This window comes from Vanellus vanellus (genome assembly GCF_965231255.1).
Source record: "Vanellus vanellus genome assembly, chromosome: 3".
Classification (NCBI taxonomy): domain Eukaryota; kingdom Metazoa; phylum Chordata; class Aves; order Charadriiformes; family Charadriidae; genus Vanellus; species Vanellus vanellus.
The window spans coordinates 15,356,171-15,384,124 of NC_138907.1; positions in this window are offsets into that span (position 1 = coordinate 15,356,171).

A 27,954-nucleotide genomic window follows, 5' to 3' on the forward strand; every position below is an offset into this window, starting at 1 on the left:
TTCCTGCTCCATCCCCCATCAAAAAATTCTGTGAAACTAGCCATCAGGAGAGACTATTAATGCCAAGAATGTAATAGGAGACAATCCCACGTTAGCTGCTTTTACGGTGAAGGAGAAGGTGCTGAGTTGCAGCAGTGAAAATTTAGACAGCAGCTTTTTGGAAAGGTTAGAAATACACATCTCCCAGCCTTAGAGCAGCCGCTAGTTGGTGGAAGTCGGGAAATAATTTTGTTTTGGACAGCTTGCTATTTCCTAGGGGGTCTTATGCCTTCCCAGTAGCAAAAAGGTTATGAGCAGTTATTCAATCCTGTCCAGCAATTCTGCTTTTATTAACATTTCGTACTCTACGCTGATTTCCAAGTGCAGTCACCGATGTCCTGGGGACTCATACTGCTTAATCGTCTGGCATTATGCTAAAATCTGGTCAAACAGGAGACTTACGCAAAGCCAAAGATCATTTATGTTTCCAGTACCTTTCCTAATACTCTCACTGGTGCTAATGCTTTGAGCAGTTCCAGTCCCTTTGCCCCCCCTTGGCAGGTAACTCCGAGAGGAGTAATGGCCCCTCACGACCAGGATAAATACAGTTTTCTTCAGCTGCCGTTCACAGAATGCTCTCCCTGGCAGGCAGTTTTGAGAACAGTCATTTGGCCTGAACAAATGAATCTTTGCTTTAGATCCCATGGGATATGTTTTCATGGATACTTTATTTTGCAGTGTAATTAATGCTATTAATGTTAATGGGACTCATATCTTCAAACCCCTGCATATCCTGCTGCCACTGTCCCCCTCTGTGCCTTACCTGGAACGTGTATTCCAGTGAAGCAAGGACCAGAAAGAGAAAAAGCAGAGGCCAGAAGCTGAGAAATCAAAGGCATTAAATCTGAGGGATACACCTGCGCAGGGAAACCCCCGCTCAGATGGGGGCCTCACTTGGGGTAATCTTGCTGGCAGCCCCAAGGGTTCTTTCCCAAATGTGGTTGTGCCCATCAGAGAAAGCATTCTTCTAGAAGAAGCGAACATGGAGACAAGGAGATGGACAGCCCTTGACAGAGCTCTGTGCCCTGAACCCCTCTCCATAATTTTCACTGTGAAGCTTCCCTCACCTTGAGGTCCGTGCAATGAGACAGCCCCGGCACCATGGTGTGATCCTACCAGCTCTTGTTGGACTGGCCCTCAGCCACGCAAGGTGACAGCAGCATATCATGACAGCAGGGCCGGTGCTAGCAGCTGGTGGCTGATGCCTTTGCAACTTTGCTTGTGCCACAGTCCTGGAAAGCAAGACTGACCGCAGTTCATGCTGCAAGGTGGCTCGGGAAGGGGGGACATCTCCCAGGGGGAGGCAGATGGAACTTGCAGGGCAGCGCTCACCAGCAGTCACACCACTGTACCCTTAGCCTGTCTTCAAAGGACCCCCAAATTACACTTCTTGCTACCCAAAGAAGCCACATGCTGCAGGTCTCAAAAATACAGGTTATTTCTGTGCACAGATCAGAGCTTCTCTGAGATCCCACCGCAGCCTGGCAGAGCTCAACTGAGCATGCAGAGCTCTGCCAGGACGGATCAGCCCTGCTGGGAGGTGTAGTGCAGTCACCCTCTTCCCTCACCTCCTGGGACCAGCACCAAGGTCTCCATGCAGTCCCAGGAACTCCTGTTGTGGTGCCATGCTGCATCCCATAGATCTTCCTTGTGCCTCACCAGTTTTCCCATTCTTGCTGGCTTCACCAAGAGCTACCACAGCTGAGGCAGCAGAACACAGAAGCACCCAAAATCACAGCCCATGAGGCATGCCTAGCACATCACATGGATTCTTCCCGCTGCTTTTCTCCCCTGCCTGAGTCTCCTAGGCACTGCTGGGATACGGCTTCAGAGATGGTAGGGTGAAGTCAGAGCCCATCATGCCACACAACTAACTACGCATCCAACACATCCTTGCATTACAGTCCTCCCCCTTCTGGTGTTACTGGCACCATGTGGGATTACTAACGATATGCGAGGGGAGGATTTGGGATATGAGGCTGAGTACTTCCACAAGCAGCTCCGCCGGCCCTGCAGAGATGGTGCAGGGCAGCAGCAGACGGCCTGGAGTCCCTGTGCATCCAGCTGGACACGAGGCAGAGCTCATCCTGCCTCGGGGCAACAGGAAACGCTAGTCGCCCTGTCCGGACATGACATTTATGATGTCTGTATCTCTGCATTTCATTCTTACTGTCCAACTCCAACACATACCAACAGGAACCAGCTGCAGAGAACGTGAGACTGCAGGCAAGCAAAAATTCACTAACACGTATACAGACTTATTTCTTATGCTTAATTAAACAAAGAAGTTGTCCTTGATGAATAACAGACGTTCAGCTTAGTGGCTGAAACAAAAGATGCACAGAATAATTAAGCTTATCTTGAATTCATTTTGCTCAATCTCAAATTGAAGGTTTCACTTGGCTTTGGGCTTACTTAACAGCTTGTCAACCCAGCTTATTTCTTCTTCTCCTCTCCCCCCCCCCAACAATTCTAAAATACAAATGCAATTCGGAAATGATCAGCGTTTGACGCAGTTGAAATGATAGTATTAAATTAAAATGTTTTTACGGTTTAAAATGTTTTCCCACATTGTCTGCTAAAGTCAGTTCATAAATAGATTTTTTTTTCCTTCCAAAACTCCATTTTTTGTGCAAACGTATTGTTTTTTAAAAACAAAACAAAACCCCCTCTTGCCAGCTCACTTGCTTCTAGTTCAGTGGGTGTGCTTTTCATTGTAAGCGTAGGGGATGTCACAACAAGTTTGTTCATTTGAGATTTCTTAAAATAAACATGCAGAGAAGGCTGAAAACTGTAAGTAGGCATTTACATTAAAAACCTACCGAGTTAAATACTGAGAAAAATTAGCTTGCTTAGCAAAAGGACATGCCTCATAAAGCCAGTGCTGGACTTTTCCAGGGGGAAATATATTGGAATATGAATAGGAACCCATGTGGGAAAACTTATTTATTTATGTGAACACAAGAGAAAATTGTTTCTCGATTAAAATCTCTCAATTTACATATTCAAATATTCACTAATCTAACATTTTATCTTCGGAAGATTCTTACCAAAGCATCAGAGCACAAACTGCATTAACCTCTGCGGAAAATGTTTGTGTGAGACAAACATTGGCTTGTTCCAGAGAGAAACCCAACAGCACTCACCAAGAAAGAGCACGCAATAGCTTCCACCCCTGGAGCTTACATGACAATTTTCATCATAGCCTGGAGCAAATCAGGAATTGATTCGCCTCCAGAGCTCTCCCACCAGGCTGACAGTCCCAGAGATGGGATTTGATGTAAGCTGCTTTCCCTACTTGCCTCTTTTTTAAGGGGCCAGAAGGAAATCTGCAACTCCTGGAAGGGGGTCATATATCTCCCCTCCTCACCCCCCGCTTTGCAGCTGGGTGACTACTGTAGTGTTTCCACCTGTATCTCTTACTGTCCCTGATGGCCAGAGAAGCAAGACCATCTGCCCTCTGGCCAGGAGGGAGCCATAGGTGGGACATCAAGTCAGAGGCGCTGACCAAGCGTACAGACAGCTCAACGTTGTGTTTCCAGCACATGCCTCTGGTTTTTGGTTCAGCAAAAGACAGTTTTGCCTTCTGAGAACCTCTTATTTTCAAGCTCATATCTATTTTTTTTTATTTTTTTTTTTTTTGTGCACAGAAAGTGCAAAAAAAAACCTCATTTGTTTGGACTTCCACACCCATCCCTTAGCAGGAGCGGAGCAGGTGCTTTCATGAGAAAGAAGCGGCTCGCTGCCGTCAGCACAGGTACTTTACAAGAGGGGCTCGCATAAAGAAGTTAATTTGCTACAGTCTTTAAAAAGCAGGCAACTTATCACAGCCAGCCGTGCAGTAAGCACTGGGCAGGGAAGATAAATTTGTTCATTTTTTACAGAGCTAAATCTTGCTAATTAAGACCACATTGCTGCTTGCTGGAGAGAATTTGCATTGATATCTAATATTTCCCACATGTACTTTACTTCCCAGAAGTGAATGTCTCAGCCTGTCTGAAACGCGGGCGTTAACTTCCCCTGCTTCCCAAGAGCATCGCTTTTGAGAAACGGACCTCTTATTAGTGCTGTGCGAAGGGCTGTGCCTCTGTAGACCTCTTTTTTGGAGAAACAGTTCAGCAGTGTTGTTATTTATAGGCATACCCAGTCAGAGTTGTGCCCCCACCCCCATCCGAGAGCAGGGATTTCATGAGGGTGCAGGAAAGTTAAGTAGAAGACCCTGGCCTTGTTTCAGGATGCTTAACTAACGTGTACATGGGACTGCAGGTCCCCTAGGAGAGTATCAGCGGCCGCAATTTGAGAAAGGCTGAAATCCTCTCTTCCAACTAGTCCACAAGGACAGGAGATGTTTTCCAATGCAGACACTTAAAAAGGCTCACGGTGAGATTGCTGGCTGACATCTCCTCAATTGGTGATTCAGAAAAAGCTCTGCATCTGAAGCTTCAGTTGTGAGGAACCTTTCTTCTAATGACTAATAGGTGACCCAGTGCAGGAGGAAAGGACTTGGGAAAGGGAAGAAAAGGAAGAAAAGAAAAATGCTCTCACCTACGTGACTCACCGAACTGGATGCTCTGATGCTGCCCACCACCCAGGACATGGAGCAAGATGAGGCATACATCTCCCACGTGCCGCTTTGCAGCTGGGCAGAGGACGTATATAAAGAGGGGCTGGGTCCAGGGGGTTGGGCGGAAGGGAGGTGACCTCACCAGACTGCAGCAGCTGAGGAAACCATGCTTCTGGGATGAGCACTCAGCTTGGAGATGACTTCTTGCATGGTCCCATATTCTAGAGATTCCCCATGGAAAGATGTCCTGCTCATGCTGGGCCCTACCTAGCCCAAAAAGCAACTCCTCATTCTTGGGTTTCTCATCATGACAGTGCTGTTGCCCCTCTTATCTGACAGCAGGGACAAGCAGTGAGCTGAGGAGGTGATCAGGCTGAAGGAGGTAAAGGAAGGCTCAGACAGCAGAACAGCTACGTGCCAGAAATCCTTGTTAAATAAGTATCAATACGCTAATTGATTGAAGACTTTTGAATGCAAAACCATTAGCAGGTGTCTGTGCAACTGAAGGGAAGTAAAAACAGATCTTCCACCACACTGCAGGTTCTGGTGTTTCCAAACTCTGCTTTAATTCATACATAGAACAAACAGTCAAAAAGGTTGAGATTTTACTGCAAAATCCCTCTTTCCCAAACTCTCAGCCCAGCCCACTGCTAGACAAACACACAATCCAAACTTTGTTGATTGACATTTACGTCCCGTAATGCCAAAGCAACCACAGCAAAGTAGGCAGCACACATTTGGCTTTAAAAACGTTGAAGCCAAAACACTAATGCTGCAAATGGCAAGGTCCATTAAAATGAAAATGAATGTTAGTATGTTTGTGTAAAGCCAAAATTTAATTTAACACAGAAAGTTGTGAAGCAGCATTTTCTGTCACTGGAACAAATCATCAGGAGGACTGAGACGCGCTGGCTTGACATTATCAGAACAAGCTAGGCAAGGTGAAAAGATTTGTCTTGACACCTATTCGTGGGTGGATAATTTTGCTGAACGGATTTTCTGAGAGGAAACCATTTTTGACTTTTTTTTGTGAGGGTTCTACTTAATGAGCCAGCAAGAAAGACCAGTGAAGGGCACTAGAGCAATCCCTGAGCTGCTGAGACAGTGTGGCTGTCTCTGGCAGCCACACTGGTATTTTGCTGGTTCTTTCCATTCAATTATGAGCCTTGTTGGGTTTCAGTTTGGTTTTTTTTTTGGGGGGGGGGCAGTCCTTAAATTTTCTGATTTTGGAGCTTTCACAGGCCGGGAGAGATCCAAGATGATGCTGCAGACCACAAAATCCATGCTTTAAAACAGATAAGTGACTCTTTTCTCAAAATACTGCACAAATCACAGCTTTTTCCACAGGAGGTAAATTTTCCAGCACTGGTATGTGTGGTTTCCCATCCTCTGGCTGCGGCGGAGTTCTCTAATTATTAATAGCTTTGCTAATTACAGCATTGGGCTGGACTCCCACTCAGACAAATGGTTACCAGTCCTACAGCCACAGGTCAGGGAAAGCAGCACCTTCCAAGGCACTGACTGATGTGTAGCTCTGTACAAAATAGTCGTACGAGCTGTTGCACCCAGAGCAGAGGTATGTGAGCTCAAACCTGACTTCTGCAAGCAGGGCAGTGCCAGATAAATCTCCTTTTCCTTCTCCCAGGAGAGCTGTGTGAGGCAGGTCACCTCCTCTACCAGCAGATGTATGGCAGGTGCCACAAGGTCACTGCCCTTAGAGGTGGCTGGCAAATGGAAAAAAAAAAAAAAAAGGCAGCCAGAGAGCAGGGAGCAATGATCATCTGGCTTTTGGTGGAAATGAAGAGGAATAAAGGATACTCAACAAGAAAAGGGCAGAGAAAAAATCCCTGAGGTGAGCCCGGGCAAATGATGAAATACGTACCCTTCAAGTGTGCAAGGTAAGTTCTGCAATTTGCAAGAAGTCTTCAGGTCAATGAGTCTTTCAGCCTTGCTCGGTTCAGCAGTGGTGAGGAGTGAGCCAGGTTATGATTGTTCCTGGATATGCAGGTGATGAACTGACCCTCTTCTGCAGGGAGGTGGACCATAACTCCTGGGTCTCAAAGCCTTGCACCTACTTGGAGCTGCCAATATGCTTGTTTTGAAAATCCTGTCTATTCCACCATGGGAGGAACCAGTCCATCTGGGGCTTTAAACCTGAAGAATGTGGCAGCGGCTTTTAGGCTTGGTCCACACATGCGCACACTGAGTTTACTCTTCCAGTGTTACAAGGGCCTAACTCCTGCACCGCACTGCTCGCCCTGGAGAAGGTCAGAACCGCTGTCACCACTGCACTGATGGAGAAGAGGAAAGCAGTTTTGTGTGAGTCAGCCTCAGATTCCAACACTGCAGAGCCTGGGAAGCACAGGAGGAGTCCTGTGGACACCAGTGCTGCCTCCTGGGCTTCAAGTGTTGCCCTGGGCTCCGGACTGTGCATGTACAATAAGTAGAGCCAGAATGTAAATCCAGACCTTGTGTGGTTTAGAGCTGGAGTAATTAATAAAGTGAGGCTGTAAAACTGGAGTGTTTCAGCAGAGCTGAGGGTAGACAAATCTCTGCTGGACCCCTTCTCCAAAGCGAGTCTGCAGAACATCTCTCAGGGGCCATTACCGCTTGGCAGCCTGTTCGATAGGGAAGCAGGTGGGAACCGATCTTTGAAATCATGCCTCAGGAAATCTCCTCTCAGCTCCTCCAGAGAGCTCCACTCCCTGCTGCTGCTGCTCGGCATTTACCAACAGATTTTCCCAGGCAGCCTCCCACCTGCTCAGCTCTTTTTACAAATCTGGCCCCTAAAGGGGAACTCAGCTCTTTCAGAAAATCTGCTATGAAAGGAGCTGAATGAAAGCACGCTGACACCCATGGGAAGGCCCTTGCTGGTTCCAGCAAGCTTTGGCCCATGCTGATTCACTTCTCTTCTCTGTTCCCAGCAGACCGACGTGGTTCTAGAGATCAAGGTGAAACAGGATCATGCACTTCACCGCTGCTGTAGCACGAAAAAAATACATACAGTCCAAAGAATAATTGAAGTCACACTCTCAGTTCTTAACTTACTTTAATTGAGGATATCAAAGAAGAATAAATTTCATTATCAGACTCAGCAGGAAAAGCTAAGTTGGAGGGAGGAGGTTCTTTATTCATTCACATGGCTATATATCACATATAATGTCTGGCAGAAAATAAAAGTGTTTTAACTTGGAGGGAAATATTAATTTTAGCTGAAAAGCAACAGTGTCTGATATGCCCACCATGACATATTTTTCAGCAATATGGCTTAGAATCTTAAGGTAAATATTCTAATTGTTAACTTTAAAGTAATTGCATTGTTACAATTTCTGAGGAGGAGCATGCTTTCAACCACACACACAGAATAAAATCACCACATTTCAGAGAGAAACCCAACAGTCTGGATGCCATTGCAACTGACGCAATGGATGGGATGGCACTGGACCGATTAAAATCTGCTAACGAGCTCACCATTTAACCCAGAGCTGGCCAAGCCTGTTCTTGTGGCGTTTTGGATCATTAAACACCTTGATCTTTTTGAGCTAACATCCTCCAATACACGGGAAGGACACCGAGCTCAGAAAAGAGAAATTCCTGAGACCACAAGGCTGAGAGAACTGTCCTACCCTGGGTGCGACACAGGGCTGCGGATCAACATAAGGATGGTCTGGACCAAAGAGCTGGACTCCAACTTGTGTCTCTGAATTGGTCGTGAGGTCTCTTTGGTACTCTATTGCTGCCTCTTCGGTTGGGAAACCAGAGAAAAAAAAATGCTTTGAGAGAAGGGCTAGAAAAAAAAACATGAAACCAGCTGTCCCATCACAGGCTGGTGTCTCCCAGGCTGGTCTCCTCTGGGGTGATGGCTGAACACAGAGGGTCTGGGAGGACCACAAGAAAGAACCTGTGCATAGGGTGTTTGTTTCTGCTTCAGCTCTGCTCTGGCAGCAAGGTGTCCAGGTGCTACCTGCATCAGTGGTTGTTCCCAGACCATCACGACAGAGAGCACCAGCAAGTCCTGTCCTCACCTTTCTTTTTCTAATGCTCTGATATTTTCAGTCTTCACAACTGCCAGTGGCAAGGACATGCTGTGTGGGAAGACAGCAGAAACATGGTTTCTTGATGTTCCTCCTTCTTTCCTCCCTCTATGCAAAGAATATTTTTTAAAGCTGAAAGACCTGTTATGTGCTGAACTCTCACCGAAAGCCAAAAACTCTCTTTTTCTCCTGCTGTCCTGATGCATCAGTGGTGCTGCTGCAATTCAAGGTAAACTTCCAACACCCGTGAGAAATTAATTGCCTTCTTCCAACTTTTGACTTCTTTCTCGTTTCATTACTTCTTTACTTCTCCTTGCCATACATACAGGACTTGCAGGCTTTACCTAGACTGCCACCAGGTACCACACGTTAGTTAGGTGACTGGTTAGAGGTGTCAGAACTGAAATGTTAAGGTAATTTGTATTCATTAGGCCTCTCCAAAAGAGAAGGTAATTTGGGGGAAGATTGAAGCTGTGGACAATTCATTAGATGCACATTTTAAAGGAAAGTGCGCCCGACACGAGAATCTGATATGCTTCTGAATACCTGGAATTGATGTAATGTTACTGTGGAAAAAATGCCTTTCACAGTTAAGTATTTTGGAAAATTTGCCTTTGACTGGGGGAAATTGCAGCTGGTCTGGGTCATGGTGGATCTGAGGCTCACACAGATGAGCTGTCTTAGGAACTGAAAATCAAAGCCCTGTTTCCACCAAAGCATGCCATGAAATTTGGAATAAATCTTCTAATTGAAAATTAATTGGTGTTATACTGAGAAATGCAAAACAAGACCATGCTAATTCAGATAGTTTCCTTTCTTGAATAGCAAGGACAAATTAAGGTTCCCACCAGTGTTATGCAGCGAGATGTATTTGCATCTGACATTGAGAAAAGACTGCCAACTCTGGGAGCTGTGTACGCATCTTTCTCTTCCAAGGGCATTTTACCACTTCTTGCAACAAGAAACACAGAATGCCACAAAAACTGAGACCTCTGAGGCATCCTCACCTCACTTGTACATCACAGCATCTCCCTAATTCATGAGAGGTGTGATGTGCATCCACTAGAGAGCACCCATGCCTTCTGGCAGACCAAGCCAAACTCGTTGTCTCCAGGTGGCAAGGAAATCTGGCACTCTGAAACACACTCACCTCCAACACCATTCCATCAGAAACGTGAACAGGAACAAAACTACAAATGCCTGACTGCAGGTTGATAGAGGTATCCCGTTTTGGTGGAATCGAAACTTCTCTTTGAAGTCAACTGGTTAGGCTGTAAGAAAGCGCAAGAAGTGCTTATGAAAATGAGAAGTTTCTGCTGATTTTTCTGTTCTTCTCCTTCTAACCTGAACAAGCAGAAAGTAATCAGCCTCTTTTCTCTTTACTACCACCTTTTACCTCCTAAAAAGACATTGCAAGTCTCTGCTCAGTCTCTTCTTTCCTGGGATAACCAGTTCTTTCCATACATGCTGCATATCACGGATGTCCCCTCTTTCTTACTGATCTGTGCTGGCTTCTTTCAAGTGCCTCTGCATAGTTCTTGAAGGACAGCTTCAAAATTGGGCACGACACTTGAGTCAAGACCTTGCTAGCCCCGAGGTGATCGGAACAAAAGCAAGGTCTTTCAAGTTGCGCTCCTATTTGTACCCCTGCAAATCAGCGCTGCCTTTTCGCTAGAGCATCCCCACACGCAACGGTCTGTCCTCTGCAACCCCACGCCCAACATGGCACTGCTTCTCAGTGACATATCCCTGTCCTCATTTTTAGGCTGCTGAATTCTCCTGCCCTGTGCATCATCCCCAGCGTGCCTTTAACAAATGTCTCCTGAGAGTCTGCAGACATTTTTCTGATTCATCCAGTCCAGCCTGACCAAATCCTGTCCCCTCAGTGTCACCCCCAATCTCTCAGACTTCATCTGGGCCATGTCAGTTAATAATTTCTGTATTTAATAAACCTATTAATTAGAAACAACCATTGCTAGTGCTTCCTGGTGAGTTAGCCCACACTGTGTATGCACTTGCTTTGCTGGTGGCAGCATCAGAAGACCTCACTCATGTCAGTTGATACCCTCCCTGATATCCACCACTTTCCTCTTCCTCTTCAAGCAGGTTAACCAGGCAAAGAAATGCCGTCATTTTGTTCTGGCATGACTTGCTCTTGACGAATGCGAGTTGACTGCTTTTACCCCTCCGATTAGTCTTCATTAAGGACCTGTGTAAGAAACGAGTGGATGTCAGTGTCATTCTTGGCATTGTAGCTTGGCTGATGGGTTTACAAGTCCCAACCTCCTTCCTTTCGAAACAAGCACCATCTCCAGTGCTGTGAGCTTGCAGCCATGCCCCAGGAGGTCTCAGAGATAACAGGGTCAGAAAGGAAGACTTGGACACTTTTTTCTTGGTGCCTTGTTTCAAAAACAAACTTCCTTTGAAATTAATGCGTTCAGAAGTAGCCTGTTTTGATGAAATAGCATTTTGTGGCAGAAGTATGTTCTGTCACACACTTTTTAATCAGCTCTATCCCTAATTCATTTGAGGAATAATGCAATATGTTTCACTTCCTCTTTTGTTCTCTAAAGCTTAGGTGAGGAAGATTGCTTGTATTTCCTTCAGTCATGATATCTGGTACATTTATGTGCTGTTCTTTGGCTGTGAAAGGATTTGGTGTCTATGAATCTTAAAATACTTAACACAGGAATCTTAACTGATCTTGGTTGGAATTAAACTTGGGTGATTTCATCATTTTCTTTGCTGAGAGCAGAGTTAGACTGGAAAATGTTTGAACCTGGCGCAAATCAAGTGAATCAAGAGCCTTTCAATACTTGGCTATAAAATCTGAATGCCTGATCCGTTGCAGAAAGTCTCAGCTGTCCTGCCTCCTTCTGAGGTCTCAATATGAGATGATTAATTTAAAAAGCTCTCATTAAATGACAGCCTTTAGGTCAAATGTTCAGCTTGTGTTAATTGACACATCTTGCTGGTGTTTATCATCCCGACTCTCTTGCTAGTGATCTCCGGGGGACTAAACAGATCTTCAGTCAAGTGAAGTGTTTGCCTGCCCGCAGATCAGGTCTGTGTTGGTCCCTGGCAGTTTTTACACCACCAAATCACCTGGCTGTTGGTGGGGAGTGGACAGGCAACCTGCTCTCAACTACAGATTTCCTTTGCATGTAGAGAGAGAGAAAGGGAGAGGCAGAGAAAGAGCTGGAGGTGATGGAAAGAGGGAACCTGCACCCAAAGGGAAGATGGCATGCCACGACCAAAGCAATTCATCTTCTCCTCAACCTGCAGTCTGAAATGAGTCAACAAACTCTCAAGAAAGCTGATGGCTGGAAGGAGACCAAAGACCAGATGAACTGTCCTGGTGTACAAGGATGCAGGGTGAGCACCAGGATAAAAAGTCAATCCATATCTGGAAGAGGAGCCCAAAGAGTGGCAGAGGAGGGAGCAGAGGAGGACTTGGCTGCCCTGCAGGTCTCCATGGATTGCCCCTTGATTGAATGTGCTCAGAAGGAACCATGGTTGAGTACCCAAATTTAAGGCATCTCCTGTTATCAGAGATTCCCCAGACCATCCTCACTTGCCAGGTGAATTCCTCCTCCCAACAGCTGAGCTAGCACAGCGGAGACGCACTCTGCAGGCTGCAGGTCACAAGCAAGGTCTGTACCAGGGCTGCCTCTGCCAAGCAACAGAGAGCAAACTCAATGTCAGCGTACCCATTCATAGCGAAAGGGAAAAAAACATATTGGTTTAAAAGGTGACTTGCTTCAGCACCTACGAAAGTGGGTTTAGAGTCCAGGCATTGAAATGCTCACGGGGAACTCACAGCATGGAAGCTAATCCCCAGCAGAGGATGCGCTGTGGCCCCGAGCCCAGTGCCACCTCCCTGAGGACAGACTGAATTGCTGGGATGGTTCGTAGGGGCTCGGGAACCAGAAACGTGTGAAATCCCGTCTGCCTTGACATGCAGCTTTGCATTCTTGCTTTCCTTTTGACTGCTTCTGGCCAAAGGGTGGCTTCACACTGTATGCCCTTTGTCCCAAGCCTAAATCACAGATAGAAACTAGTTTTGTTTAAAAGCAAAGCAGCCCATCTGCTTCCCGGCCTTCTGCTCCAATTCCCAGCAGAGGAAGCCTTGACACAGTTTTTCAGTGCACCTGAGTGTGTCCATCTCTCTCTACCAACCTGTTCTCCTGTCACCCAGTGTTTCCCATCCTTTGACCCATTGCAAAGACCATCTTCATTAATGTCATTTCATAGAGAGCTCCTAGCTGGAGGACCACACTTCTGTCTGGCTGCTGCTGTGGAAGAGAGCTTTTACCACACTGCACCCATTCTCTGCACAGATTTCCAGGACAAGCTCTCTCACAATGTCTTTTCAGAGATGGTTTTCAGGAGAAGGGACAATTAGATCTGTGTAAGGTGAACTGCTGCATGAGTGCAGACCATCTCTCCCCATACGGCAGGTTGCTCACTTCGTAGATTTCCCCCACGTGGAGGTTTCTTGCAAGGACTTTTGTCTCAATGTCTATCTACCCAGCAGATTGGTCTCCTAAAAAAAAATGAGACTTTTTCTCAGGAGATCAGCCCTAACAGGCCCCCAGGACCTAGACACCCTGGTGATCACTTGGCCAGGCACTCTGGTTATATGGGAAAATACAGGATGACAAGGATATATCATATCATATTAACATGCTACAACTCCTATGGCATGGAGCTCTGAAAACTAGAAAGTATTCCACATATTGAAATAAAATATTTAAATTTCCATTCCTTATTTGAGATTATTTGCTGGTCCATCCTTTTGCCAGACTCTTTCTTTTTTTTTTCTTTTTTTTTTTTTTATATGCTTCACTCTGCTTTACTGCTAACTGTGACTTAAGTACAATTTATGATTCAAGTCAAGAGCCTGATTGCATTTAGTTTGCTGGTGACAGAATCAATTCATTCTGGGTAGGAAGAATGATGCATTGCTTGTCAGCCCCTTACTGGTCCATGGATTATTGAGAAGCCTAGTGAGTGTCTTTGTATGTTTTGGAGTCATGGGCTTTCTGCTTAAATAACTTCATAATTACTGAAATTCAGCGTTCCTCTCCTCATTGGAGGTTATAGGAATTCTCACATAGAGGAACAGAGTGAACATATCCTGGCTTGCAAAGGACCACAAGAGGACACACATATGACTGCTCAAACTGCTGCAGAAGGAACAACATTTCAGTAAAGCAAAAGAGGAGACCATGCAGTGGGCTGGTGCTAAAAGAAGATCTGGACCTTCACTGCTCTGTGAACTGCCTGTCATCCCCAACTTCTCATGACTATCTGTCCAACATAGGTGTCCTGAACAGCGTCACGCTCTAACACCACATGTCAGGAACAGCCTTAGCTGGATGAAAGGCTGGTGATGGTGGAAACCATCATCCCCCTCCACAGCTTCTGCCTTCCTCGTGACTTCTGTCCCACCACAGGAGGTGGCTGCTCTGTAACGAGGGTGGCTGGTGGCTGGAATCCATCATCCCTCCCCAGGGTAACTGGGGTGGAAATGGACTTGGGCAGAGGCCATGTTTGTCACCCAGCAGAATCGCCGTCCATTAGAAACTGGGCTTTTGATGTGGTGTAAATACCAGCTGTAGCAGAGTGGGGAGGACTGAGGGCAGGGGAAGAGGTGGTTTTGAGCAAGGTTTTAGAAGGAATATTGGTTGGACCTTTTCCAGCACAACAGTTGTTCCTCCAGAACAGGGCATTTCTCATTCTTTTTCTCAAAAGTATTTAAGTCTTGATAAAATTACAGACTAAAACAAGGAAAGTCCTGGAAAAAAACTCTTGCTAAGTTTCTCTTGATAATAAAAAATCATATCATCCTGCTGAGGTAAAACAAATAAATTCCTCTTTCAACTCAACCATTTTGATTAATTTCACTTGAACTTTTAGGATAATATCAAATATTAATTTTAATAATATATTTCAGTGATGTTTTTAATATTTGCTGGTATAATGCTTTCTTATTATAGAAGCAAAATGTGTGTACCTTATGGAAATGGAGCATTTAGGTATTGTTGAAACAAAATGATTTGATGTAGTCGAGACCATCCAATTTCGTTATTCTCATTAGACATTTCTGGAGGAGGGAAAAGGAAGAGCATTTTATGTTGACTTTGATTTAAAACAAAGATGAGTTCTGAAATGTTGGGATTTTATCACTGGACAAAAATGCTGGTATCTAGCAGGTATTTCTGCCAAGAAGCAAAGAAACCAAGAAAACTAGGTGCAAAATGAAAAGGAACAAGGAGGCAGCCAGTTACTGATTGTCCTGTCTGGGGCTGCAGAGATTACCTTGCCAGCCTGTAGATGTAGCAGAGCTACTGGAGGGAAGACAGTGAGAAAATCAGTGTACTCAGCTCTACAAATCAAAAGTCTCAGCTTCGTCTCTCAATTTCTTGTTGCCATTCTTTGTCTCTCCCTCTGTTGACAGCATTGCTTGAGTTCCTCTTGCTGCCCCAAGAGAGGGGCAGTGGGACAGCCTCCTCTCCTTCCCTCTTGCTAGAAGCCTCTCCAACATTTTGCACATTGCTGAGAGGGTCAGGGTGAAGGATGGCCTCGTCCAGCCCATCCTTATGTCCCCATAAGCAGCCAAATCGAATGGGCACATAGAGCTGAGACAAAGGGCTAGAACTGAGCAGACCTGAGGAGATCTGTTCATGGAGATCTGTAAATATCTAACCACAGGATGTGAACCTGAGGTTATGCTTGACTAGTTACATACAAGGGAAAATTAATTCCTGTGTTGTCTATCTTTCTGGCACAACTCACAATTCCCAGTGAAGACACAGCCTAGGGCTGAAAGAAATGTAACTTGAAAGTGCCCTAAACAGCAGAGCTGGATGCAGTTGACATATGGATGAAGTGGGCTGGATGACCTTCACTCCCTAATGGATTCACTCCTGAGCTAAACACATCTAAGGCTTTGGCTGTATCTATTCATCAAACTAATGGTGTGATGGTAGTTGCGCTCATTGGATTAAATCAGCACTGAGGCATGGGCTTATGCTAACAAGCAGCGAGTTCCCCAACGTCCCTGAAGTATGTGATGTCTGCTGGCTGGTCCTCCAAAAGCAATGGGCACTGTGTCAGAAGGTGCATCGTAAAGTGTCATAAAGACTTTTTTATGTGTCATAAAGAAGTCAGATCAAAGGTTTACTCAACACTGGCCTGTGCCTAAGTAAATGCAGAGTCTCAGACACATGATGACTCCTCAGGAGACCCCATAAGACATAGCACTGTCCTGGTGTCCTTGGGAGCACAGGCAGTGCGCTCAGTGCCACAGGAACTCCTGAGCAGACCTCTGTGGAATGACTTGGCAGCATTTTACATTGGGCTGCTCAAGTCCACTCTTTTCACTCCAGTGGTGGGAAATAGGGAAGGAAGGTTTCCGCGCACTGGAAAACATGGAAAAGCGACGTGTGGTGCCCTGCCACTTTGAGAATCTTGCAATGGCAACTGCTCAAACTGCCCTAGAGGGGACTAGTTTGATGGCCTGGGAGATGGGAAAGCACGGTCACGCATCTTGCGTGCTGCAAATGAGCTCCTTGGCTCCAGACCTGTTTTGCGTAAAGTGTGTCTCAGGCAGGCAACAAAGACCGAAACATCAGAGATATGATTTTCACTGCTCTTTGTTCTTGATGATAACATTCCTGCTTAGAGAAGTGGACGAGCAATGGTACCTCTCCTTTAGAAGTGCATCCCAGCCAGGACCAGGTTCACTGAAACCAGAGTGTGTTTGATGCCACTACATACCAAGTCATCTTCTTAACTCCAAATAAAGCTTTGCTTTAAGCGATGCATGTGCTCGAAAGCCACTCTTTTGCTAACAGAGGTCTGGACTGGGTCGCTCCTAGGCACTATTTCCTGTAACAATTTGCCTCCCCAAGAAGTTCCCCCAATTTTCCTCTTTCTTATTCGTTATTAGTGACATCTAGTGACCAGCAAGAGTCATGCAGCAAATGAATGTAACCTTAATTAATAAGGTAGAGTGAACTTACATGACAAGAAAATACTCGGTCTATTAATTTAGCAAGTATTTCTCACTGCTGCCAGTAGAGAAATCAGCCAGGCAGGATCTCTGGTGTTTGAAACAATCCTTCTACTCTTCAGCCTTTTGCAGAATGCCAAGGGCTACCCCAGCTCCTGCAGGAGGTCCTACGAAGAAGGCCTTTGGCTAAGACTTTCCAGAATGTTTTATGATCCAGACAACTGTCCCGGGGTTTGCATTTTGATGTGCTTTAAAGGGTCTGATTTTCAGGGAGGGAATTTTCAGCTTTTCTTATAAATCAGGCTTCTTCAGGATATCTCAGTTGAGTGTCTGAAAAACCAGGCAATTTGTAACACCTCTTTTTAACCTGCTTTCCTGATAAAATAAGAATATTTAATTGCTTTGTGTATTGCCACCATTTAGCTGAGTCTCTACTCCCTACCAGCTTGCACCCCAAGTGACACAGCAGTAGGGGTCTCTGAGGTCATTATGCTCCTACCCTGCTTCATGCAAGTCGGAAACCAGGCAGAGCCAAGCGCCTGAGATGGCTCTCCAGGGACAGAGGCTGCAGCAGCACTGAAATCCTAACTAGATGCTAACAAGCCCATTTGGGAAAGAAGGCAAATGGGAGAGACACTTTATCCATAGCCCAGCCATCGCGAAAAACATCACTTGAAGTTCATGACTACCTAGTACACCAAAGTCAATCTGCTTTGAGATGCAAATCTTGGGGGAAATGGGCTTGGCTTGGCCTGCTGCTTGCTACTGCAAGAACAATCTGTAAAAATAACCAGAGAAAGAGGCTATAATCTCAGATCCTTTTTGTTGCCTTTTTTTTTTTCTTCCAAAGTAACGCTGCACTAGGTGAACAACAGTGCCCAGCTGCAGAGCGCCCCAGGTTCGAGACGCAACAAGGGAGATGGAGAAGTGAATGCCCCGCGGTTTCTGGTTTGCCTTGCCTCTCAGGGAGCTGGAGAAAGAGCTGGCTGCAAAGTGGTCCAGCTGAGGAATCCACCTCCCCAGCAAGATTTCAGAAAGTTCTCTTAGCAACCGAGCCCCCACGCTGATGGAGATCATGCCTCAGATAAAAAGCATTTCAAAGGAGCTGAATGAACACTGGGTTTGGATTTGTACACTCACCAGTCTGCCGTGCAGGACATGGACCCTGTGCCATGCCGAGTCTGCTCTTGACACCACCGCAGTACACGGCGCGGCATGGGGCTAGCAGATGCGGAGAGACATACAACTCTCCAGCCAGATGCACCTCTCCTGCTCTGGGAATCTGGGTGTGAAATGCCATGGTGGAGGTGGCCGACCCGGCGCGTGGGACCTGGGGAATTTGTGGAGCTGAGCTGGGATGCATGAGCACAGCGAGGAAGGGGAAGCAGGGCAGTCACGGGCCGGTAGCAAGACGAACGTTTCTCTTTGTGTCCCTGCTGTACTGGTCAGTCCACTCCTGGGCCCGCGCTGGTCCCCAGGCCGGTGGAAGGGTGCGTAGGGCCTATGGACTCTGCAAGGCGAGGGCAGATTGAGCATGCTCCAGCCCGTGGGCTGGTTCGGTGAATGTCTCAGCATCGTTCCCTCTGACAGATGCTGCAAACGATATGACTAGTAACAGACTGAATACGAAAAGTGTTGCAGCCCCAAGGAAACCCAGAGCTAAAAGGGCCATACCATTATGCTATTAGTCAGAGCAGATGCTTGTGACGGTGGCAGTGACCTGAAACCGCTAATCTTGTTACTCGAGGAGGGCCTTCAGCCATGGGGCTGGCAAGTGTGGAATAAATAAAACAGGCTCTTCTTTCCTTCCCTGAGCTGCCTGCCACATTCAGCTCTTACTTAAGGCAAAGAGAACAGCGAAACAGTGGTGACAGCTGACAAGCAATGTCCTTCACAGCTAACCCGCTGGTGGAAACAGCTGCTGAGACGAATTTCAGACAAAGCTGGCTTAGTCCGGGGCTTGCAGCTGAAAGGCTGCAACCTCCTGCCAGCTCCGGTTTTATCTCCTTTACTCAGGTTCTCCTCCTCTGCCTCTTTGCGAAGTTTCATTCTGCCTGTACACCACGAAGCACCTCGGGGCAGTGACCCCAGGGTACAACTTGCACGTCCACCCTCACATGCACTTGTACAACAAGAGCGAGCTGTCGGTTGTTTCATGTGGAGCATGGGGTGCTCCACAGCTTCTGCATAACTATCTATCTAGTTCAGGGAATTTGTGCCCAGGTACCGGGTTTTGGTGCTGAAGAGAATGAGGTTGCTGTTGAGATCACAGCTACATGTAGAATCATAGAATCATAGAATCATAGGGTTGGAAGGGACCTCTGGAGATCATCTAGTCCAACCCCCCTGCCAGAGCAGGACCACCTTAGAGCAGGTTGCACAGGAACGCGTCCAGGCGGGTTTTGAATGTCTCCAGAGATGGAGACTCCACCACCTCCCTGGGCAGCCTGTTCCAGTGCTCTGCCACCCTCAAGGTAAAGAAGTTCCTCCTCATGTTTAGGTGGAACTTCCTATGCTCAAGTTTGTGCCCGTTAGTCTTCCCTGTCCCTTTCCTCAGCAAGTGAGCTGTGCTATCTGCATCACTGGCGCTTGTGATGAGGAATAAAATAGCAATGCCTTTCCTGGTTGATCCTCAGCACACTGACTCATGGGCCAAGCATGCTGAAGGAGGCAGGTGCCCGTGTTCTCTCCTTCAGGGCCCACCTCTGCTCTAGGAACAACACATCTACTGTAGTAGGTGCAAACATCTGAAACAGCAGCTAAGAAAATAGGGTCAACCTCCACACCCAGGGAAAGAGCAGATAGAGAGGTTTTGCTTTGTCTTCTTGAGATGGAGGTGGAGAAAGTGCTGTAACCTATAACTCAGGCAGTAAAGGAGGGTCTAATGCAGAAATTCTCCAACCACTTTCCCAGGCCATCCATCTTGTCTTGCAGCAGACACACCAGATTTTCCCATTTAATATAAGTTATATCCATCTCCTGGTAACCTAGGAGGTGACTCTCTCCCCCTCACACTCCTATCTTTCATAGTGAATGCCACAGTGCTTCCCTGGATACAAAAGTGTGACTAATGGTGGAGTTTGAGGATGTGGAAGACCTCAGAGAGCAGCAGGCTTTGCTTCCTGCTGATAAAGATGACTCAGTGAGAACAGGACTGTGAAAAATGTCAGTTTAGTAGCACATCAGGCTAAACGCCACTGTCAAGGTACCAAAGCTGGGCTAGCAGAGAAGCAGGGCTTTTGCTTTTTAACAATTTGGCTTTAAAGGTCCCTCTTTTTTTTGGACCATTTCCTTGTCTTTGGAGGCAGAATAGCAAGTGAACCGTGTAGAAGCTTCCAATGCTCCTCAAAGAAAATGACAACAGCTGCGATAACAGTGTGACCTTGTCCTTTGGAGACTATATGGACAACAGTAAAAAAAATTATCTTGGGTGGAAACAGGATTTTTTTTCACCAGCACCTCCCTGCCTCCCCAGCAATGTTGTGGGCAGTAACTTACAGAAAGGGCTAAGTAAAGCCATAAAACACTTGACTGCAGCAGACAGCATCAGAAGGACTTTGCGGTCTTCATTTAAACAGTCGCCAGCCGTAATGAGAGGGATGAATCTGCAAAGGCATCTATGTCAGGGGAGCTCTGACACACAGCTCCTGGCACGCACAGACACGTTGCTCTCAGACAGACTGCAAGAGCATGTGTGGCTGGGAAGCACGGGCTTCGGCAGGACCTGAAGCACGTACCTGAGGCAGTAGAAGTAGATGAGTAGGTGCTCAGCTGCATCTACTTCTAAGGTCGGTATCTGGAGAGAGAGCAGCCTTGGAAAACCCCGGGAAATGCTCCACAGACCCGCCGTGGTGCCGTGGGCACCTGCATCCATAACCATCTCCTAATCCCTCCCAGGACATTTTGATAATGCTATCTCCTTGCCTTCCTGTCTGTAAAACATGGCCCCACTTTAAAATCCTAATATAACTGGACAGGCATTTAAAAGCTACTATTGCAACCTTGTCAAATTACGTAGTGTTTATAATTTCCTCAATTACTTTTAATTGCTTTACATACTACTGCTAGGATCTCATTAACATGGCTAAAAAATCAACCAGACTAAAAAGCTTCTTGTATTTCACTGTGTATATCAAATATAACACGAGGGCAGATTTTTGCCCTGGTTTCCCAAGGAAACACTTGTGTGTCTGTCAGCAGCCGCTGTCATGTCATTTTCCCTCCCTTAAAACTTTTCCGGTGTTGTATCCCAAGTTGGCTTGTTATGCAAGACACAAAAATGCTTAATTCAGTCAAATACAATGAATATAGGCAGGTGGGTAGAGGGGAGAAAACACAGCACTGAAAGGATCAGCTCAACCTTTGTGAGACAACAGTGTCCCCATCGGAGAGAGCGCTCTGGTATAAAACAAGCTTTTTTGATTTTGGTTCCTCGACTGTAATTACCCCAGGTGGTGGAAACACCAGCTGGCTGGTCCTACCAGTGCCTCTGATGAAGGCTGATATTGGCTGCTTCAGAGGAAAAACAACTCAGAAGTTCCCAATGTAAATCAAATAAAGCAGAAATTGCATGTATTTAAGACACGCACAATTCGCAGACCATATCCTGGTCGCATGAGCTCTTCATCTGCTGGTCCACCCCAACACCACATTCGCAACCAACTCATGGCTTTCCAGGACATGGGCTCTTCTGATGGCAAGGCATAAGTTCCTTTTCCCTGAAGGAATAACATTGCCATGCTTTACAAGTATATTTTCTTTGCATCATCCAGATTGTTGCACATCCGTTCTCTGACCGTTTTGTTCTTTACCATCCTGTGATCAGCAACAACATGGCAAACATTACCAGCAGTGATTTCACATTTACTTAAAAAGCTTTAGTGAGAATATAAAAGTGTCTTGAGCACCAGACTGGTATCCTGCAAGTTTCTATTTGATGACCACCCAACACTACGTCCTTCTACGATGTGCCAGTTCATCAGCTTACAGTGCATTTAGTTCACACGTGGTCCCTTCCTTCTGCTTCATTCCGAAGCCCATATGAGGAAGAAATAGCATTTCTATGACAAGATCTGTTTTCCATAAAGCCACAGTGGCTGGCACTAATCTTATTTGCATCCTCTAATTACTTATCAGCTCAAAGCTGCATCTTTTGCATCGCTTGGTGCTGACAGCAGCCTGAGTGGTTCCGTATTACTCAGATCACCCACAGAATGTGAGAATTGTCCTAGACTCCCCAAGCTGAGTAAATCCCCTTTCCTGCCAGTTTCTCTCATCACGGGACTCCTCCTCAACATGGAGAGTCTCAGCAAGTCCTGGCAGCAGCGGGAAAGGCTGAGGGCAGGTTCATAAACAGCCCTCTCCTCTCTTGGAAGAAAAGAGAGATTACTGGGAGAGGAGGTCTCTGTGTTCCAAGGAAAACGTCTTATTTTCTGCTCCTTCAGCTTTTGGGCTCTGTCCAGCCTAATTGGTCCTTGTGATGATTGTGCTCCTTTTCATTGCGCTTGCTCACATCGTGGCATGGGAATATAATGTTTCTGGGGTCTCTTGTGCTTCGTAAGTAGCTCAAAAGCTCCTTCTGAGAGCCTCTTTCAGATAGGACCCACTCGGGAGCTCTCTAGCTTGCAAGACCAATCGATTTCATTTCTCTCTTTTTCTTCCCACCTTACAGTCTTTGCAGCAAAGAAATTGTGTGTTCTCCCATTGACTGCTCTCAGCAAGTGGTGACCCCTTTCCATTGGAGATCCCACAATCCCTCACCCACTCTGTCCTATTCCTCTTCTGGAATGACTGGCAACGCTGCCCAGAGCCGGGCAGATGCAAAACTGCCCACTTGTAAAGGAAGATAAGTGTAAAGGACCAAAGAAATGTCACTTTCCTTCACAAGTCAGAGGTGACAAATTCTGTCCCCTTGCCAGAAACACACACGGTTCACACGGACAGCAGCTGAATGCACACTGGGGAAAATCCTCATTGATGTGTATCTCTCCAGGCATCATTTGCACCATGCGCATGAGTTTCCAGTTTGACATTTTCTACAAATTGAATCTACTTTCAGGAGTTGCTAAAAAAACTTTTTCCTCCTCAAGCTGAGAGCTGCTAGATTCAGCTACAGCATCTGGGGAGCTCCGAAAAGGCTTTTAGAAACATCAGGTAAGATGAGGCCAATTCTCAGTCTGTTAAGCATAGTGTCTCCATTGGCATCAACAGGCTACGTCTGTTCACATCAGCTGACATCGGGTCTGGCACTAGAAATGTTCTTTACTTTTACGAGAGCTTGGGATGTACTTATGGTTCATAGCAGAGCTCTGTGCCAATGCTGCCTTGCAAAAAAAAAAAAAAATGATGTGTTAGTTTAACATTATTAGTAAATCTTCAGCTCTGCTGCAGCAGCACTTTGTCGTTATTTAATAGCTCCGGGGATGACTTTCTTAAAATAATAGGTGAAATACTGGGACTGGAGAGAGCTGAGTGTAACTCTCTGCTGTTCCACACTCAGGAACTCTCTGAGTGTTCCACACTCAACTTTGGCAGGTTGAAGCGCAATGCTGTGCTGTGACAGGGCACCCATGGGCACCCATGGACACCCCAGACCCTTGTGAGAGGGGATGCTGTGCAATGGGATTACGGATGTACAGTTATTTTGTGCGAAGGTATAGAAAGCAGTTCAAACATGAACATGGTGATAAAACTTAAATGAAAGGTTTTCAGGACAGCCTAGCCAGCTCCAAAACTCCCCAAAAGGGCCTTATGTTGCCTTGTCTCAGCACTTGAGCACAAGAATATTTTTCCAACCAGCAAAACCAGTATCCCAGCACTCCAGTGAGGGCTAAGCAGTTCTAAAAAAAAGGTGTCAGGATTTGGGTCCTCAGGAGAAACATCTTCAGGTCATGCTTTGCTGATTTTACACGTCTGTGAGCAAATAGCCTGTGATTCTCACGTACGGGGAGTTATCTGGGTTGTAAATGTACCTGCCTTATAAAATTTTATATTTGTTTGATTTCTTCTGCTATCAAAAGGCAGCTGGGAATATTTATGGTGCTTTTGCATTGAGGTAGAGAGCGTGAAACAAATTTTTGGTTCTAGAATATCCCCAGCAGCCTGGGATGGGCTTAATGCACACAAAGATGTCAGGCCTGGACACAAAATCTGGTGTCCAGATGCAGTACTTGAACCTACATGTTTCAAGGCTGTCTGTGGAGACGTAGCCAAGAACAGTTCCGTTTTCTCTAAGAGTTATTTGATCAAAACTGAAAGGAGATGGACTGGGTGATATAGTTTGGGCGGCCAGTCACATCGAACCAGGAATGTCACATGTTCAGCCTGACTTCTCCAGTACTCTCAGCTTTCACGATTAGTCTGCAAAGTAAAACAAATAAATAAAAACCTCATGAAGAATCAATCAACTAACAATGCATCAGAGGATAAAAAACTCTAGACTGGTTGTGGGTAGTCCATGAGAATAAAAACACACCCACCCCTGTCACAGTGTCTCTCCTGATGGGTGACCTTGCGTGGCACGTCCCTGCTGCAAAACCTGCGTCAGTCCTCTCTCATCATCCATGAAACCACACGCGTGTGCTTACAAGCATCCCTGGGACACAGTGCCAGCCTGCACAGAGGCAAAAATTCTGAGGTCTTGGCTGGGGACAGGCTTGTTTACAGAAAGGGTCCATGAACCCATGTTCATCATCCTGTAAGGGTTTGATTTAGCACCCAGTGAAGGTCTTTGGGGTCTTTCCCCTTGAGCCCAGTGGGGACTGACACGGACCAAAGTGTGGAGCGTTTCGGACCTCCATGGCTCTTTACAACAGTGACTTTACTCATTGACTGCTCTTGTCCTTCAGCTGTCCATGCAGAGCCTGTCTTCTTGGGAAGCGCTCCAGAGTAAGAATGTGATTAGTTAACTAGTTAACGTGAAGCAATCTGAAGGTGGGAAAAAGGTACAAGATATTAAAGATCATTATTAGCATTATTATTGACACCATAAGATAGCTTTCCATAAACGCCTTCTTTGTTTATTACTCATGCAAGGGATGTTGTCAACACTGAGAGAATTTTTCATCTCACAAATTACTATCAAACAACTTGGCACTGGGCTCTAATTTGAAACATTCTGTTTAGCAGACAGTATGAAATAATGCCTAAATTATTTTTCACAAACATTTAAAAAGCACAAAGGTATGACACTAAAAAAACATCTGAATTTGATGGATGGATGCAGAACTTGCTGGACTTGCTATATATATTTATTTTGCAAATCAGATTTTATAAATACTTTTGTATCACAGTCTTCCTTTGCCCTTTCTACAAAATGCTTTTATGATGACAACTTTATTGGTGCTGAAATTATTCCTTTCCTGACTTGCAGATCAAAATAACCTTGATTGTCTTTTGAGTATTACCTATTATTATTTTTTCTCCCTATCATAATGATATACATTATTTCCCTTTCTTTTTTTATAGTTGGTCTTTTTTTCCATAGCGATGTCTCCTTGAGAGAAAGAGACACAACAATGAGGATGGGATACCTCTTGATGTTTCAAGACTGTGATGTGTGAAATACTCAGAATTATTAAAGAGAAGTTTGGCAAGTTTGTAATGTCTTTGAAAACATAGACAAGAATCTTCATCTAGGTCTTTTTTTTTACTTCCAGACAGCATTTATGTAAGCTTTCTGAAATTGCCTGTGCCCCGTGCATTGCTGTGGTGAGTAATCTGGCACGGTCCATCAGCGAAGCTCGGGCATGTCTCCTAATGCAGACAGCGAAGGTTACAACTGGGAGAGAACACAGATGCTAAAAATCATATCATGTTAGCAGTTCTTTGAGGCAATTCTCTTTCTTGAATGAATGACACAGCCAACCGGGCAGGGATTTTGTAATCCAGGCTGCCTTTGGAAAGTCATTGCGGCACGGTCTCTTCAAGTGTCAGAGTCAGACCCCCGGCCCGCACAAACCCCCGCAAGCAGAGCCAGGGTGGCTGATGCCAGATCCGTGCCAGGAATTCAAGGCCAGTATGTATGTTGGCAAGTCACAAGCATGGTTGTGTCTGCGGCACATGAATTTAAAAAGGCCTGATAAAATCAGGTGGACCAGAGATGCTCTTGAATTGAAACGAAGATCAGGGAATCATTTTCTGCTTTTTCCCAGTGCGGATGGAAAGACAACCCTTTCCTGTAAAGGAGCTCTTCACTGCTTACACCGGGAAAGCAGTGGCAGTGAATAGAGGCGGAGTGGATAGTGAACAGTCCGTGAATACGCAGTATTGACAGAGAATCGACATGTAGATTAACATGCCACAGGCACGTTAACGTCCCCCTCAGGACAGGGGGAGAGAGCCCAGCAAAGCACCAAGGGTCTTGCAGTAATTGATTCCCACCTTCTGCATGGGGACACTCTGTAACTGCCATGATGTTACCCAGACTTGTGCAACATGGAAACAGCATCTTGACAGCAGAAGACCCAGCATTCAGCGAGCGTGGTCTGCCGCTCAGACCTCTTTGGTGCCTTGTTCCCCTGCAGGACCTGCGGAGAGCAGCCCCCAGCATTGCAGCTTGCTGTTCTCACTGCCTCTGGCAAAATCACTCCTGCTTGCTTAGTCCGGCCAGTGGAAGAGCACAGCTGGGCTCGTTGTGCAGTAGCAAATATAAGACTAACACAACTCAGCCCCATCCCTGAGGGAAAGGTGCAGAGCTGCAGGGACCACCACTCCTGGGACCTTTGGTTCACGTTAGTTGATACAAACGGTCCGGATGCATTGGGGTAGCTCCACGGGTACCACCGGCAATGCATCAATGAAGCTACTCATTCTTCCAATGTACTTGTTTTTTTTTCTTTCCGACCCTTGCTTTGGAGCCATTACATTGGAAAGCAATAGCAAGTTTTATGTCTGGTTTTTCAGTTTTCGAGAATTATGGTCACAGCTGAAAATTGCCAAGATAAGCTCTAAAGACTTAAAAGGCATTTGGCAGGCAAAAATTAACCCACACGCTGTTTTTAAAAAAATCTCACAAGCCATTTTGTGGCAGAACTCTGGGCTCACATTATAGCTCTGGGAGTTCATTAAATTGCTCTTCTGACCGGTGTGCATCTCTGTATTTAATGTGACGTGGTTGGAATCACATAAGAGAACCCAAGTAGAGACGATGCTCCAGACCTTTGTAAAGACATGTGTATGTGTTGCTAGGACAGCTCCAGCACTTCTAAAATATTAGACATTGCTTATGTTTGGCAAGTAAGCAGGAAAGCACTTCCTGGGCCATTATCTGCCAAGCTTCTGGGCTCACATAAACCAATTTTCTGTAGCTACATCTGTTAGCAGTTCTGGCATCTCTTCCCTGCTTCTACCATATCTCCTTCAATCAAATCTTTAAGGAACCAATGGAATGCTTAAAAAGGAAATGTGACTTCGACTTATCTCAGATTTTGGGCCTCTTCATGCTCAGTTCATTAGCAGATAAGGAAGCTGTTTGCAGCACCCTGGCCACTCCCTTTGCCAGTGATGGATCAGTCTTCTACAGTATGTCCTTCCTGAGTGGTCAAGTTAAAAGGATGATTCAGATCCTTAAATACAGGCACCTAGTGCCATTTGAGATGTCTTCAGATAACCAGCGCATCCCCGTGCAGTCGGTGGATAGGACATGAGGTTTATCAACCCCTTTTCTTCTGGAGAAGCAGCTGAACGTGCACCACAGAACGTGCCTAGAAATCCATATTTAGGAAACTGACCCCTGCCCAAAGGGACACGTTGGCTCTCACGGTGTGGTATACCATGCTCATCCCCATGAATCCAGGATACCCCTCGAAGCGGAAGAACCTTCTCCATAGCAGTAAGCAAAGCCTTGGACTTGCTTGAGACACAGAGCCTTAGTTTGGTTTGAACAGCCACCACCAGCTGGGTCCGAACACAGAGCCTTTCACCTAGCTTGTCTCGCAGAGAATCCAGTCCTGTAGGCAGGTAGAGGAGTCATTTTGAGGAAATTAATGGACTTTTGCTGGCCAAGGTTAAGATGAAAGTTGTAGTGTAAGTCCCAAGGGTGCATGATGAGGGGGAAGGGTGCTGACAGAGGGTCCTCCCCATGGCAAGCTTCCTGCCAATGCGCCGCTGAGGGCCCCAGCCCCAACCACTACCCTCTCTCTCGTAAGCGGAGCCGAACGCCAGCCAGACATGTCACTGCAATTTCCGGATGGCGTGGGAATTGCACTGTTGCAGCCCAGCGCCAAATTAAGATAGCTACACAAAGAGCCCTTCCGCGGCTGGAAAATCAGAGAGGGAGCCTCCCAAATGTTACACAC